This window comes from Punica granatum, chromosome 1 (assembly GCF_007655135.1).
Source record: "Punica granatum isolate Tunisia-2019 chromosome 1, ASM765513v2, whole genome shotgun sequence".
Classification (NCBI taxonomy): Eukaryota; Viridiplantae; Streptophyta; class Magnoliopsida; order Myrtales; family Lythraceae; genus Punica; species Punica granatum.
This window is the reverse complement of record NC_045127.1, coordinates 20,274,791-20,290,770: the sequence shown is the minus strand read 5'-3', so window position 1 is coordinate 20,290,770 and position 15,980 is coordinate 20,274,791. Positions and strand designations below refer to the sequence as shown.

The 15,980-nt window shown below is 44.1% G+C and overlaps 1 pseudogene; it reads right to left on the bottom strand.

Moving 5' to 3' along the window:
• Positions 1-8,250: 8,250 nt before the first annotated feature.
• Positions 8,251-11,023, bottom strand: LOC116204233 (annotated as a pseudogene).
• Positions 11,024-15,980: the final 4,957 nt, after the last annotated feature.

Here is a 15,980-nt window from a genome sequence, read left to right as displayed (position 1 = left end):
GTTCATGTTTTTATGTGTCTTTTACATCGTATTATGCATGTATTCATCGTATGTAGTGCTAGCATGTCGGGAAATAGTTTGAATCGGAGTCGAGGAGACCTCGTTGGCTCGAGCAAGCCAAAGGAACCTCTCGGCCTCAGCCCAAGGGAGGTGGCCGAGAGCCCCTCTTGGCTTCCTCGGGCCATGGATGGCCTCCTTTCCCCGACTCAAGTCGTTTCCCGAGTTTTTACATTTTTCGCTTTCCATGAGTCGGTGCCGTTTTATCGATTCCTCTAAATATCGTGTTTGTGCTTGTTTGTATGCTTAATTGCGTTCCTAAGATCATGGCGGCACCGGCTATGTAAAAAATGTACGTTATCATCGTGTTTGATGTTTTATGCATGCAAGAAACGGTCAAAACCGATCCTTGGAATTGATTGTAATCACAATTTTCATTTAATCGTTGGTTTCATGTTAATTCATATGCTAGATACGTTAATATCGAACAATCATTTCATTGATCCATAACAATTGAGGTTTGAGGTCTCAAGCATTAAACCAATCCCACAAACGAGTCAAATGGGACGTATCATTCAGCTAATTAAAACACTCGGACTAAACAATTGGGCAAATTGATTATTAATTCATAAACGCATCGATGATTTACGGAACGGCGAGAATGCCCTTTTCCATTAAAAGCTCACAATTTCAAAACACCGAGACACGTAACACGAATAGAATAGACGTCTAACGAGTACTCGCTTGCTATGACTCGAGTCCGGGCCCGATTTGAGGCGGCTCGAGTCAAGACGCGCGAGTCCTTCTTGGACTTCTTCGTGTGACGCGATCTCCAATTTATACACGAACATGGCAATTTTATCATCCAAGGGTATAATAGTCATTCCGTGATTCACCGATACCCTAGGCATTAGGGAGTTGGAAACACTTCGATCTATGAAAGAAAAGGGCAACCTGTTCGGGTGCAAGTTTTATTCGCATGGCCCATTCCGTTCACTTTCGGTGTTTCTATCCTCCTATCGTAGATTCAGTGGTGAACATTTTATTTCAGTTACAAAACACGAAAAACCGGATTAATCATGCATTTGGCTTAATCAAACATTAGATAATGGATAAGCAGAATGATAGATTCCAACCTATAGTCAAAACACGAGTTTGGCTAATTCGGTGAAACCGCAGTGTCACCTCACTGAATAAGAGTCTTAAAACAAACACACACATGTAATTGGCTTAGAACCCTATTCTAATCCACCATCTATGTTTGCCTAGGTTAGATACGTTGTTTGCTAACCAACCCCGGTTAATAACTGATTAAATCACGTACATTCGGCCTAATACACAACTTGTCTGTAATCACCGATACTTATCAGTTGTTGTCTGTATTTCATCAGTTTTATCAGTTTTCTTCTGTTTTATTCTTGCTTTTGCTGATTTGTCGTGATTCGGACCCGAGCCCATAGGTTACGTGTTACACGGGGTCCAATGCCCCAAACCACCGAACATGAGGTCCAACGTCTCCTAATTCACCGAGCGCTTGCAACCCGAGTGCGGAATGGATTTAGCATCGATTCACCGTTACACTCCGAACACGGCCTATGTGGAAGGCAATTTGGATTGGGCGTGTGAAACGGATCTAGATATCACCCGGGAGCTCGATCGGCCCAACGGTTACAATGGGAATCAACCGATTCTCCTGCAAATCGTTGGATCGATCGGACCCGACCCCTGGCTCCTTGGGCCCGCGTTGCCTTAATTCACTTATCGGTTATTGAAAATACACGGTGAGCCGGAGCGGAATAGTGGCCCAATGCAAACCGATCGGGATCCATTTACTTATTCGGTTATACTTTGTAATTGTTCGAGAGAACATTGTGAGGATTCTATTTATATGTTCATTCATCTCCTTGTAAGGATCCCCGATCGGTGAGCGAGAGGTCCGAGTGCTGGATCGGTTAAGTTGGTCTATCGCCACCAAAGGGTGAGTAAGCTTGGATACTCGTGGTTTCGATTCACGCAGGGAATCGACCATCACGGTTCGATGAACTGTAACGCTAAGATAGTGAACCGACTCCTCGATGCACAAGCCTACTCATCTTTCGGACTCTTGGCCCAACTTGATCAATTCATCGAATTTACGGTGTCAAAACGGGCGAGTCGAGCGCAACTCTAAATCACGCGGTAAATAAACAAAATGGCAAGCCTAGCAAGCTAGAGTACCGAAAGGGCGTGCGGGATATAGGCCCGCACGTAATAGAACCCCCGAATTCGAAATTTCCGGTTCCGTACGACCATTACCTTAGCATTTAGGTGTACCCCGTACCCCTAGACCCGGGCGACTCAACGGCCCTTGACCTACGGGTCGTAAACAGTAAGTGGCGACTCCTTCTCACGCGTGTCCGTCGCGCGTCCCCGGGAAGGTGGACACTCCCAAGCCGCTTCGCACAGGCTTCGCGCATGCGTGCCCCGACGAGATGAAATTCGGGTGCGCACAGGAGGGTTGGGCCTTGATGTTGAAGTTCCGATGAGCTGGATGAGAGGTGTTTGTTGTTTCGGTTGTGATCGTTCGGGATTTGGACTGTCTTCTGGTTAGCTATTTCCTGCACCATGACAAAGAAAAAGAATTGTTCGCAATTTTAATGTAAGGGCGTAGGGTAACGCATTAGCCTGGTAGGGGTCGTGTGAGTACGTCATGCGCTGAGGGTGCATGCATGGGCGCAAAAGGATGTGCTCGCACGACGCTGAGGGAAGTACTGGTCGCGCTAGCGTTGGTAGACGCACTCGGTTACGCAGAGTCAATGGGATTAGCTTCGCCATGGAAAGTAGAACGACCCTTGGAACACAACTCGCGTTGCCGTGGATGAAGGGTGAAGACCGTAGGTGGTCTGCCCTCAAAGATGGGCACGACTCGCCTGTCGTGGGGGGTGGGTGGCCGGGATGGACGGCCTCCGGCCACGATGGGCCTCACCTTAGGGAGGTGAAGACCGCAAGTGGTCTACCCGCGAAGGTGTGTAAACAGAAAAATAATAAAGAAAAAAATGCCCACGACTTAAAAACAAGAGGTACATATACATCTCTCTAACAACAGAAAAAGACTCAAGAGCCCGTAGGTCGACTCAATGGACTATTGTTGAAGCTGGTAGGAGGCATAGCACGATGCAGGGCTTTGTTCTACAAGGACCGTGCTATCTAGGGATGGGGCTCCCGACTCAAAGGCGTGAATTCCTTGAAAGCTGTGCTTCCTAGTATCGGTCTTGGGACGCGACCCATAGGTAAATAGAATTAGGATGATATGCAATGCTAGTGCAGAAAATAAACATGCGAGAAGTAAATGAATAGAAATTAAATGACAGTAGTAGACAAATAAACAGGCAAACAGACAAACGAAATCGAGGCCAAATCCTCTAAAGTGTCCCCAGTGGAGTCGCCAAGCTGTGTGACCCGAATTTCGTCTCGTCGGGGCTCGCATGCGTGCAGTTCGATCGCGTGGCTTGCGAGCGTCCACTTTTTCATGGGGATGCGTGACGGACACATGTGAGAAGGAGTCGTCACTACCTATCTATGACTCGAGGGTTGAGGGTCGGTGAATTGCCCGGGTCTAGGGGTAAGGATACACACCTAGTTTGCTAAGGCATATGGTCTTGCGTAACCCAAAGTTCCGAGTTCTGGGTTTCTGTTATGTGCGAGCCTATATCCCGCACTCTCTATCAGTACTCTAGTCTGTCTAGGGTTTGCCATTTTTATTAATTTCCCGCTTGATTTAAGTTTCGCTCATCTTACCCGTTTCGACACAGTAAATTCATAGAAGCGGTTGGTTTCAAACCAGGCCAAAAGGAAAACGGATCCTCAAGTCAGGGAATCGATCCACCGACCTCGCATCTCGGCTAACCAGACAGAGATGGCCGATTCACGGTGTGGACCGGACTCGTGACTAATGTCGCCCTATTCATCTCAGGGACTCCTAATCCGACTCGATCGGTTCTGACTCTTAGACTCCACACTTACCAACCAGGATCGTTACTTAAATAAATGTACAAATAAATACCTCACAATGTACTCTCAAATAATAAATACAAATTACAACAAATGGATTCCGGTCGACTCACGTTCGGCCAATATTCCGCTCATGCTCACTGTGTGGTTTAAATGACCGAAACCGAAATTAAAGCAACGGGAGTTCGTAAGAGCCGGAGATCGGGTCCGACCGACTCGATGGATTTCAAGAGGATAGAATGGTCCTTAAGATAGCCGGGGGACCGGTCGAACTCCCAAGTGATTGTTTAATCTCATTTCACATGTCCTAACACGAGTCGTCCTCCACATGGATACTAAACGGGTCGAGACAGTGACTCAAGGCAAGACCCCATATCGTACTTAGGTCACGCGAGCTTGGTGTGTGGGGGTGTTGGACCCCGTGATCAACGGTAAAGGGGCGTTGGACCTCATGTACATCGTACCTAATGGGCCCAAGCTCGAACCACATGAAAACAAATAAAACAGGTAAAAAACAAATCAAGACAGAAGAAAACAGACAAATTGTGTGTTATTGCCGGATTTACATGATTAACAAATTATGAACCAGGGTTGCTTGGCAAACAAATTCCTACCCTAAATAGACACGAGAACATGCTTGCGTGCGATGCTAATTCGGCTAAAGATGTGTGGGTTTATTTTAAATTATTCTGTCAGGGTGACAGTGCGGCTTTCACGGATTATGACATATACATGTTTTCGCCTAAAAAACCAAAATCTATCCCTTTTTGCCTAATTGCCCATGTTTGATTATGCCAAGTGCATGATTAGTCTAATTTCGTGTTTTTTGACGGATGAAACCGCTCTAAGTGCCCAGAGCTGTGCTAGGATAACAGAAACACTTCAGTCGGATGAAGCAGGCAATGCAGATGAACCTGCGCTTGCACAGGCTGCTTGTCTCCACCCGTTGCCCGGAGTGTTTCGATTATCCTAACCCTAGGGTTGTCGGTAAGTTAAGAACATATGATATTGCCCTTGTGCTGAAAATGATTTTGAGTAAGGATGAGATTATGCGATGCGGTCCACCTCGGCCTGTAGCTGGTGCCAACCAACCCCTTGGGTCCTCCAGGGTTAAGGTCCTCGAGTGATCTGAAAAAAACTCCCGCGCCCCGACCTGAACTGCCTAAAATCATGCGAATATACGAGTCAAGGTCCTCGAGTTTTTCTCAAACGTCCATGCTACATCGGATCACGGACCACAATGATTTGCGAAATTTGAGTTTGAAAAAGACAAGATTACCCGTTCTTAACCTATCGAAGTGGTTACCGTTTTTTTTTTACCAATTTATGCATTTTGCTTAAAACCGAGTGATTTACTTAGCCAAGTTAAACATCCCTTTTTTCTCGTGTGTGGAAATTTGAATGATTGTTGCCTCGTGCCTTGGAAGTAATGGGTTGGTGAAACGATTTGCGAGACGAAGATCAGGACGGGTCCTCGAGAGCCAAGAACACCCGGTCAATAGTGGCCGATACGCTCTTGGGCTCTCGTGGGCCCGGGATAGTCGTTGATACCCAAATCCATGCAAATTATTAAGACTACTATGTCTAATATGCGATTTATTACTTAATTAATTGTAAACTAGAGGACACGATCGCACACAATTCGAAAAACGACTTTAAACCGGAGAGGGAGGCGACCCTCGACTGAGATGGGTCAAGGACTCTCGGCCCCTTCTCTAGGAGAAAGGTCGTGAGTCACCTTGACTCGGCTCGGGCTTAGGTGGTCTCCTCATCCGATTTTCACCGCTTCTCGAAAACATCAAATATTAAACACGATATAACATGTATTTTACAAAACTGGTGCCACCATGATCATATGAAGACACGCTAACATTCACGCACAAAGGACGATATTTAACGGAATCGATAATGCGGCACTGACTCATGATATGGAAAAAAACGAAAATACGGGAACCGAGTAATATCAAGGGAGAGGACAAGGGTTGGAAATGAGAAACCGTTTAGGGACTGAAGTAGAAATGGTTGGAGATCTTATTTAGCTTGGAAACTTTGAAGGAAATATCCAAGGACTGAATTGAACAACTTCAAGAAACTGGGGCTGATTTGAAAATTCGATTAAGGTCGCAGGGACTGATTTGGAACAGCTCAAAAGTCATAGGCAACTTTGAAAATGTAAAATGTCGACCAGGGGCCATTCTAGATTTGTTGAGAAAGTCGGGGACTGAACTGAAATTTGATGAAAAGTTCTCTGGACTGATCTAGATTATATGGAAAGTTCAGTGGCTGAATTGAAAATGTTGAAAATGGCGCAGGACTATGTTGAAACATATCAGAAAGTTTCGTGCTGATTCTGAAAACAGTGAAAAGCCTATACGAACTGAACTGAAACATCCTAAGAAATTTGTGAAATCGAGTTTGAAAAAGTCTCACTCATCATCACGGTTTGCAAGACCCCTTTTTCCACTCATTCTCAGAATTATCCCACAAACACATCAAGGGGAGTCATAGACGTGCTGCTAAGGTAGAGAATTTTACCTTTCCCAAGCCAATGTTGATGCGGACCTCACGAAGGATCGTGAAACCCGACGACCAACTTGAATTGATTCTCAGATCGCCAAATACAGATTTAGATAAAGAGGATTATTGACCCGTTGTTTATAGAGAAACAAGAACCAACAATATCAAGACAAGGATTATTGACCCGTTGTTTATGAAGAAGCAAGAACCAATAATATCAAAGTGTACCGAACAATCACAAGCTGTCACACTTGTTCGTTCGAAGGAGTTTAATGAAGAACAAAGGAAAAAATCTCACCAAAATACCAGAATAGTCTTCCTCTAATCAGCTACTCAGCCTCCTTTATATAAGCCTAGGAGAAACTGAAAACTAATAAACTAGGCAACTGGAATAACCTTAGTTTCCTAAAGCCAGAAATAACGAAGGAAACTAAATAAAAGCTATCTATAATAGTTGGCAGTCTTTTATTCCATCTTTAGCATCTCATGGCAAGTCAGTTGAATAAAGGCCTTTGGAGACCCAATTGAATTAGACTCCTCTTGGCCTAAAAAGCCCATCATCAATCTCTCCATAGCTTGTTGGATTTGTTTGGCCTTCGCCCGTGTGATTGACCCACTCGGAACATGCAAGCCTCCAAGATCTTGTGCTTCAGCTCCCTCTTCACGAGTTCGACTTCCAAGCTCGTGTGCATTAGCCTCATTGTCATGCCCATGATCCTCATCATTCTCTCGCTCTTCAAAAGGATTCGTCCTCGAATCGAAACCTACATCAATCGGAGAAAGATCTGAAACATTAAAAGTTGGGCTAACATTATACTCACATGGTAAATCTATTTTCTAGGCATTATCATTTATCTTGGCTACGACTTGGAATGGTCCAATTCCTCGTGGACTCAATTTCGATTTCCGTTGGTTTGGAAATCTTTCCTTCCTCATATGAACCCACACCCAATCACCTGGTTCAAAAATCACTTTCTTCCGTCCCTTGTTGGCACGTTCAGCATATTGTTTATTCTTCTTCAAGATATGTTGCCTCGCTTCTTCATGAATCTTTTTCACTATATCTGCCTTTTTCTTTCCGTCAAGACTAGAAATCTCACTCATAGGCAAAGGGATTATATTCAAAGGTGTTAATGGATTAAAACCATACACAATCTGAAATGGTGAGAAGTTAGTAGAAGAATGTACTGTACGATTATAAGCAAACTCAATAAAGAGTATGCAATATTCTCATGACTTCAAATTCCTTTTTATGACTGTACAAAGAAGAGTGGACAATGTCCTATTAACCACCTCGGTTTGCCCATCCATTTGGGGATGTCAAGTAGTTGAAAACAACAATTTAGTTCCTAACTTTCCCCACAAGACGCGCCAAAAATGACTCAAGAACTTAGCATCCCGATCACTAACTATGGTCTTAGGTATCCCATGCAATCGCACTACCTCCCTAAAGAACAAATCAGCAATATGTGTGGCATCATCAGTTTTGCGGCATGGAATAAAATGAGCCATCTTAGAAAATCGATCCACAACTACGAAAATGAAATCTCATCCTTTATTAGACCTAGGCAATCCTAGGATGAAATCAATGGATATATCAGTCCAAGGCTCATTAGGAACAAGTAAAGGCATATACATTCCATGGGGTTTGACTGTTGATTTCGCCTTCTTACAAGTAACACATTTAGAGCAAATTCTCTCAACATCTCTCTTCATATGCTGCCAAAAGAAATGTTCTCTCAAAATATCCAAAGTCTTAACTACCCCGAAATGACCCATAACACCTCCCCCATACGACTCAAGCACAAGTAATTCACGCATAGAAGAATTAGGAATGCATAGCTTATTCTCTCTAAATAAGAATTCGTCATGCTTATAAAACTTACCAAATGCACCCTTTCACATGCACTATATATAGCACCAAAGTCAGAATCTTGCATGTACAACTCCTTAAGATGTTCAAACCCAAGAAATTTAGCATTTAGAGTAGAGATAAGTACATACCTCCGTGATAAAGCATCAGCTACCACGTTCTCCTTTCCTTGCTTGTACTGAATCACGTATGGAAACATCTCTATGAATTCGACCCACTTGGCATGTCTCCGATTCAGCTTGTTTTGCCCTTTCAAATGTTTTAATGATTAGTGGTCCGTGTGTATGACAAATTCCTTCGACCACAAGTAGTGCTGCCACGTCTCCAAAGCGCGGACCAAAGCATAGAGTTCCTTGTCATATGTAGAATAATTCAAAGCAACTCCACTTAGTTTCTCACTAAAGTAGGCAATCGGTCGTTTTTCCTGCATCAAAACAGCACCTATACCAATCCCGGAAACATCACATTCAATCTCGAAAGTTTTCGAAAAATCAGGTAAAACCAATAATGGTGCAGAACAAAGTCTTTCCTTAATCAAATTAAATGCTTGCTCTTGCTCTACTCCCCATTCGAAACCTATATCTTTCTTAACCACTTCCGTCAATGGAGAAGCCAAAGTACTAAAATCCCGCACAAATCACCTCTAAAAACTGGCTAGACCATGAAAACTTCTTACCTCGGTTACGGATTTCGGCATCGGCCAATCCTTAATTGCTTTCACCTTTTCCTCATCAACCTAAATACCCTTGGAACTAATAACAAATCCCAAAAACACAACTCGATCCATGCAAAATGTACATTTCTTCAAGTTAGCGTATAATTTTTCATGTCTCAATGCTTGAAGCACGTGTCGCAAATGATGGATATGATCCTTCAAGCTCTTACTATACACCAAGATATCATCAAAATAGACAACCACGAATTTTCCAATGAAAGCACGCAAAACATGATTCATGAGCCTCATGAAAGTACTAGGCGCATTAGTTAATCTGAAGGGCATAACTAACCACTCATACAAGCCATGTTTTGTTTTGAAAGCCGTTTTCCACTCATCACCCTCTTTCATCCTAATCTGATGGTATCCGCTTTTCAAGTCTATTTTTGTAAATAAAGTGGATCCATGCAATTCATCCAACATATCATTTAATCGAGGAATGGGATGTCGATACTTTACCGTGATTTTGTTTACAGCGCGGCAATCGACACACATTCGCCAAGTACCATCTTTCTTTGGCACCAGTAACACCGGGATCGCACAAGGACTCATGCTCTCACACGCATGCCCTTTAGCTAAAAGCTCGTCCACTTGCCTATGAAGTTCCTTTGTCTCCTCCGGATTACTTCGATATGCTGGTTGGTTCGGAATTGCGACTCCTGGCACAAAGTCGATTTCATGCTCTATTCCCCGTATTGGTGGCAAACGATTGGGTAACTCCGTGGGAAAGACATCTCCAAACTCCTGCAAAAGAGAGGTAACAAAACTTGGCAAAGAAGAATTAAGGTCAGAGAAATAAGCCTCCTTGTAAACAAACAAGATCATTGGGCGATTAGCTTTGAATGCACTCTTGATCTGTCTTTCTTTTGCATAGAAACTCATTTTTTTTCTCTTTTCTCTCAACTAACTCTTTCCTCTCATCAATAGCTGAACTCTCTTTCTTTTTACTCTCCCGAATTTCTTCCTTTCTAGTCTTACCAGTTTCCTCTCTCACTTGTTCACTCTCTTTTTTTCTTTCAATCTCAGCTTCTACCTCACTTTTCTCACAAATTGATCTCTTGATTCGGAGTTGATCCTCATACACCTGATAAGGTGTCAATGGAACAAGTGTCACCTTTCTACAATCCTTGACAAAAGAGTATCTATTCTTATACCCATCATGTATTGCCTGTCTATCGAACTACCATGGCCTCCCAAGTAACATATGATTAGCATGCATGGGCACTACATCACAAAGAACTTTATCCTTGTATCTCCCAATTGTAAAGGAAACCAGAATTTGCTTGTTCACCTTCACTTCTCCACTTTCATTCAACCATTGCAGCTTATATGGCCTAGGATGCTTCAATGTACGCAATCTCAACTTGTCAACAAGTAACTTACTAGCCACATTCACATAGCTACCCCCGTCAATGATCAAACTACATACCCGATCCTTCACTTGGCATCTAGTGTGGAATATATTTTCCCTTTGCACATCATCTCTCTCTTCTTCCTTAATTTTGTACATTAAGTGCTCGCATGATTACTAAGGCAATCCCCTCAACAGCATATTCATAATCACTACTAGAATCATCTTGTGTTGGCATTGAATCACTTTCCTCCTCTTCAGTTTTAATTTCCCCACTATCCAACATGATCATTGCCCTTTTATTTGGACATTGAGAAGCAATATGCCCAGACCCCAAGCACCGAAAACATTTGATATCTCTATTCTTTTGAGGTTGGGATGTAGAGTTACCTCTCTCCTTGTTGTCCCATTGGCTCTTGCTCATGCTCATTTCAGCATTCGATTTGGGTTTCTCTACTGGTCTTAAGCTGGCACCCCATTTCGACTTCCAATTTGAAGATCCCGAATAAGAACCACCCTCATGCTTGGCTGATCTCCCTCTCTTGAGTTGCCGTTCTACTTTCATTGCCATGCCAACCATCTCTTCTATCTCCACATAATGTTGCAACTCCACCACATTAGCAATTTCTCGGTTCAAACCACATAAAAACCTGGCCATAGTTGCCTCTTCATCTTCTTCAATGTTTGCCCGAATCAAAACTATTTCCATCTCCTTGTGGTAGTCTTCCACGCTCCTCGTCCCTTGCCTTAGACTTTGCAATTTTAAATGCAATTCCCGATAATAATACGAGGGAGCAAATCGCCTCCGCATGACAGTCTTCATCTCCTCCTAGGTATCAATAGGTCTTTCATGGTTCCTTCTTCTTTCCTTAACCAATTTGTCCAACCAAACGATGGCATAATCAGTGAATTCCACCGCTGCAAGCTTCACTTTCTTCTCTTTCGAGAAATTATGGCAATCAAATACAAGTTCCACCTTCCTCTCCCATTCGATAAAAGCGTCAGGATCATTCCTCCCTTGAAAAGGTGGTATCTTCATTTTAATACTCCCAATATTCATATCTACTCCATCTCTAATTGCTTGATCTCGCCTACCATGTCTTCGCCCCTCATTCCTAACTCCTCTGGCTCTCCTCACACTTCCCACGGATGCAATTTCATCATCTTCCTCATAATCTTCATCTTCTTCATCCTGAGGATTCGCCGGCTAGCGGATTAGTCTCATTGCATTGGGAACTTGCACATGCTGCTTGGGTTGCTCCCTCTGCATTTGATCAATTCGTTGTGCTTCAGCTCCCTCTTCACGAGTCTGACTTCCAAGCTCGTGTGCATCAGCCTCATTGTCATGCCCATGATCCTCATTAAATGTGAAGAGGGCTAACGTATGCCTTCAAGTTGCCCACATAGCAAACTCATAATAAGTCATCTATGGTGCATCATATCAACCGCAAAAATGAGGCAGCAACAGAACAAATGGCAACAGCAACGGGAATCAAGCTGAAAGAGAATCAAGAGAACAAAATGCATATCAAAGAAAAAACAAGGGGAGGGATCACGAGAACAAATGGAACTTATCTTTGCTCGAGGTAGAGGAAGGAGTGGTAGTAGCTACACAGTGGAGGGATTTGGGATATTGTTGCAAGAGGAGCAGCTGTGGGCGAGCTCTGGGAGCTTGAGGAGATGACAACATCATAGCTAAGTGCAGAGGGGCTCGAGGAATGGTACGAGGGCAAGCACAACAACTTCCAGGGAGTTTGGAGAAGCATTAACAAGCCACAAGCGGCAATGGGTAGCACCAAGACGAGAGATACAGCAGCAATGAGCACCATCAGCATCTAGCAACAGCAACGACCTGCAAAAATAACTCAAGAAGCTCGGGGAGATCGAACAAACAGCAGGGCAGTTGTGGAGCAAAGGAAGGGAGGCGACAGTAGAGCTGAGTGCGGGCAGCAACAAGCAGTAGTGGTTGGCTGTAGAGAAGAAGCCGACAAGGAGAGTCAACTGAGGGAAGTGGTCGTGAGCTGGGGTGAGGAAGATGAAGGTTAGAAGATGATGAAAGTGGAGCTGTTGTATCGTGTGAGGAAAAGATGAGAAAGCTATCAAGTGAAGATGGTAGAGGTCACAGTGGTGATGACGGACAGACTGTGATGATCGTGGTTTCCAAAAGAAGGAGCCAAGGGGATGGACGGGATGGAATCGGGAGAATGGAGATGATCTTGCTGGAGTTTTATAGTAGTCTAAGATAGTGATCAGCAGATGATGGAGTTGTTGTTCCGATTGGGAGGGAGATGATGGAAAAATGGGAGAGGATCATCCCCTGATTCGTGTGTGCCCCCGAAGTGTCTTTGGTGGTTGCATGAAGAAAAGAAAAAGAGGAAGGTAGGCGCTGCCCAAGAGAAAAGACACCAGCAGCTCTCCTATCGATTATGTCTATGTGTTTCTTTTTCTTTTTCTCTTTTCTGTTCTCACCCGAGAGAGAGAGAAAGCTTGCTTGAGTGAGGGGCTGCAAAGGTGATGGAGAAGCTACATTGAAGTGAAGTTGCCGTGTGAGGAGGATAAAAGTTGTAGAGGAAGCTCTCTCTACTGAGCTGTTAATGGGAAGCAAGAGATGGCTTGTGATGGACTGCTACTACTGGGGGACAAAAGATGGCGTGGGGAAGAAGAGGAAGATGGGAAAGGGTGGCTTGTACTCAATCTTGTTTAGCTGAAGCAGAAAAAGCTGAGGGTACAAGGCTGTGACTAGCAGTTCATGGGGATGACCTGGACATCCGAATTTTTAATGAATTGCTCATGAACCCTTCGGTCTACGTGACATTTTTCCTTGATCCCTACATGGGTTAGGCACAGCCTCATAAAAATTCAAGATCGTTTGGCCTCAACAAGTACCCGAAACAATGTTTCTTCAACAGCAAGCCAAAACGGGGTGATTTGGTTCTGATTTGTGAGGATATCTTCAATTCTTTATTAATTTAGCCAAAAACATATCCCGTTTCATTTGATTTTCTGAATCTTGGGTGAGCTGGGAGTCTAACAACGTTGGCCATGTTTGAAAATACGAAGAATTAAATTTTTTATGGATTTTATCCCTCAACTGCCAGAGTCTGTCCCTGTTGAATTGTTTTGTGCATGGCACACTCAAAAATTCATAACTCTCTCTTCATATTGAATCTTGGGATGAGTGACTAGTCAAATCGAACCTAACTCAATTTTCTAGGTTAAGTATATGGCATTCGCCATTTTTGGTTTAAGATTGATCGTGATATGATACGTCGAATCCTGTGCTGAGCTGCTCTATTCAGCACATTTTTGGTTTTGTGACCCTTCTGGTAGCCCTGGAGTCTTCTCTGTAGTCATACCCTGGGGTCATCTGGTTGACCTCATTGACCCAGTTGTGGATAGTGACCCGAGCTTCTGCTGGGCTTTCTTTTGTCATGCTTGTCAGGCTATGGTCAGGGTGGCTGTTGATATTCTCTGCTAGAGCAGGTAAACCAAAATTGGGTGCTGACATGCGTGAGGAGCCTGTAGGAGGTGCGGGGATCCCCTCAACCTACCGCGCTGACTCATCTTGACGTAGTCAAGAGACCTTATGGTCTCAACCACAAGGGCTTCCACGTAATTACAGCCTTCTACTGCTTGGAGGACGACGTGGGCAAGTGCCTTGTCTGTGAGGGTCAACGTGTTAGGAAAGAGAAGGGTTCCCAAAATAATGAGCAGGAATCTGTGGCAAATGTCACGTCCGTGGGTGTCATTTGTGGCACGGAGTGCGCGGATATACGTCCAGTTAATAAGCCAAGTACTCCTGATGCTATGCTCCCATCCATTGTGGAGCTCGGCCTGAACCTCCTCGACACTAATGCTTAGGAGGACAGATAGTCGACCGGGTATCATGGCATACTGGTTGGGCTCTACGATGTCCTAAGTAGGTGCTGACCTCTGAATAAGAGTTACGTATTCCTCGACAGTGGGGGTCAGCTCGGTTCCCTAAAAGCTGAACATAGCATGTTGCTCATCCCAGAGCTAAATGGCGGTCCTGAGAAAAATCCAGTCGATGGGACTATCGGCTAGCAACAGTAGATCCCCTACAAAGTTGTGAACGTAGGCCCTGTTAGCCGAATGGAGTGCCTCCCAGACGTGGATGACTGGCTGCCCCGGTGGTATGTTGCATTCAAGTCTAGGACAGAAAGTCGGGCGGACCATCCTTACCTAGACGGAAAAGACTGTCCATTCAATATCTAAAATCAAACCAATGTAATGCCCTAATTTTTTAAAACATGTATGCAGGTACATAAAAATAAACACTATGACTGAGTCTTTACATTGTACATTTCTCTCTTAAAACAGAAAAAAGGCCCACCTAGAAAAGAAACTATAGGTCGACTCAAGGGACTCGACTTTGGAATCAATTGACAACATGGAGGTTAATTCGGTCCAACATGACAGTTCCTTTTTATGCAATGTGTCGGTGCTACAGGAAAAAACTATCTATGGATGGGGGCCCTCGAGAAAGGGGCAATGACATCCCAAAACCGAGCGAGGATCTTTGGGGGCTGGAGCGGCAGCTGAGCCACTCGATCCGTTCCCCTACTCGAAACCTCTTTTTAGTCCTAGCTCCTATTGGCACCCGTGGGATTTCGAGCAAGGCACCTAAGTAGAACTAGGATGATATGTTATGCATGCATGTATGTAAATGCAGAAGTAGAGTACAAAATGTAAATGAAAGCGGTAAACATACAATAAAACAGTAAATGGTAAACAAACAGATCAAGCCCGAGCCCTCTATGTCCCCTGTGGAGTCGCCAAACTGTATGGACCCGAATTTCGTCTCGTCGGGGCCCACATGCGTACCCGCTGATCGTACGGCTTGGGAGTGTCCACCTTTCCAGGGACGCGTGACAAACACAAGTGAGAAGGAAGTCGCCACTACCTGTTTACAACCGAAGGTCGCGAGCCGATAAGTTACCCGGGTCTAGAAGTAATGGGTACACCTAGTTTTCTAAGGCATATAGTCTGTGAAACCCGAGACTCCAAATTCGGAGGTTTTATTACGTACAGGCCTATATCCCGCATACCTTTTCGGTACTCTAATTTGTCTAAGGTTTACCATTTTAATTTATTTACCTTAATTGCACTTGTCATACTCGGTTTGACACCGTAAATTCGTGAAAACGATCTATTCGATTTTAAAGACCAGGAAAAGAGCAATCCTTGCGTCAAGGGATCGGTCCACCGTCCTCACATCTAGATTAACCAGACCGTGATAGTCGGTTAATCATGTGGACCGGGCCCATGACCCGTGCGGTTCGCTCATTGCGGGGACTCGTAAACTAACTCGATCGGTTCATCGCTCAGACTATTTGCTCATCGTCCGGGATAGTTCAGTGAATAAATGTACAAATAAACATCCTTACACTGTACTTGCGAAGAGATACAAATTACAACAAATGGGTCCAGATCGTTTGCATTCAGCCAATATTCCGCTTTGCTCATCGTGTGCTTTGTAAGACTGTAAATAAACTTAAACAACACAGGCACTCAGT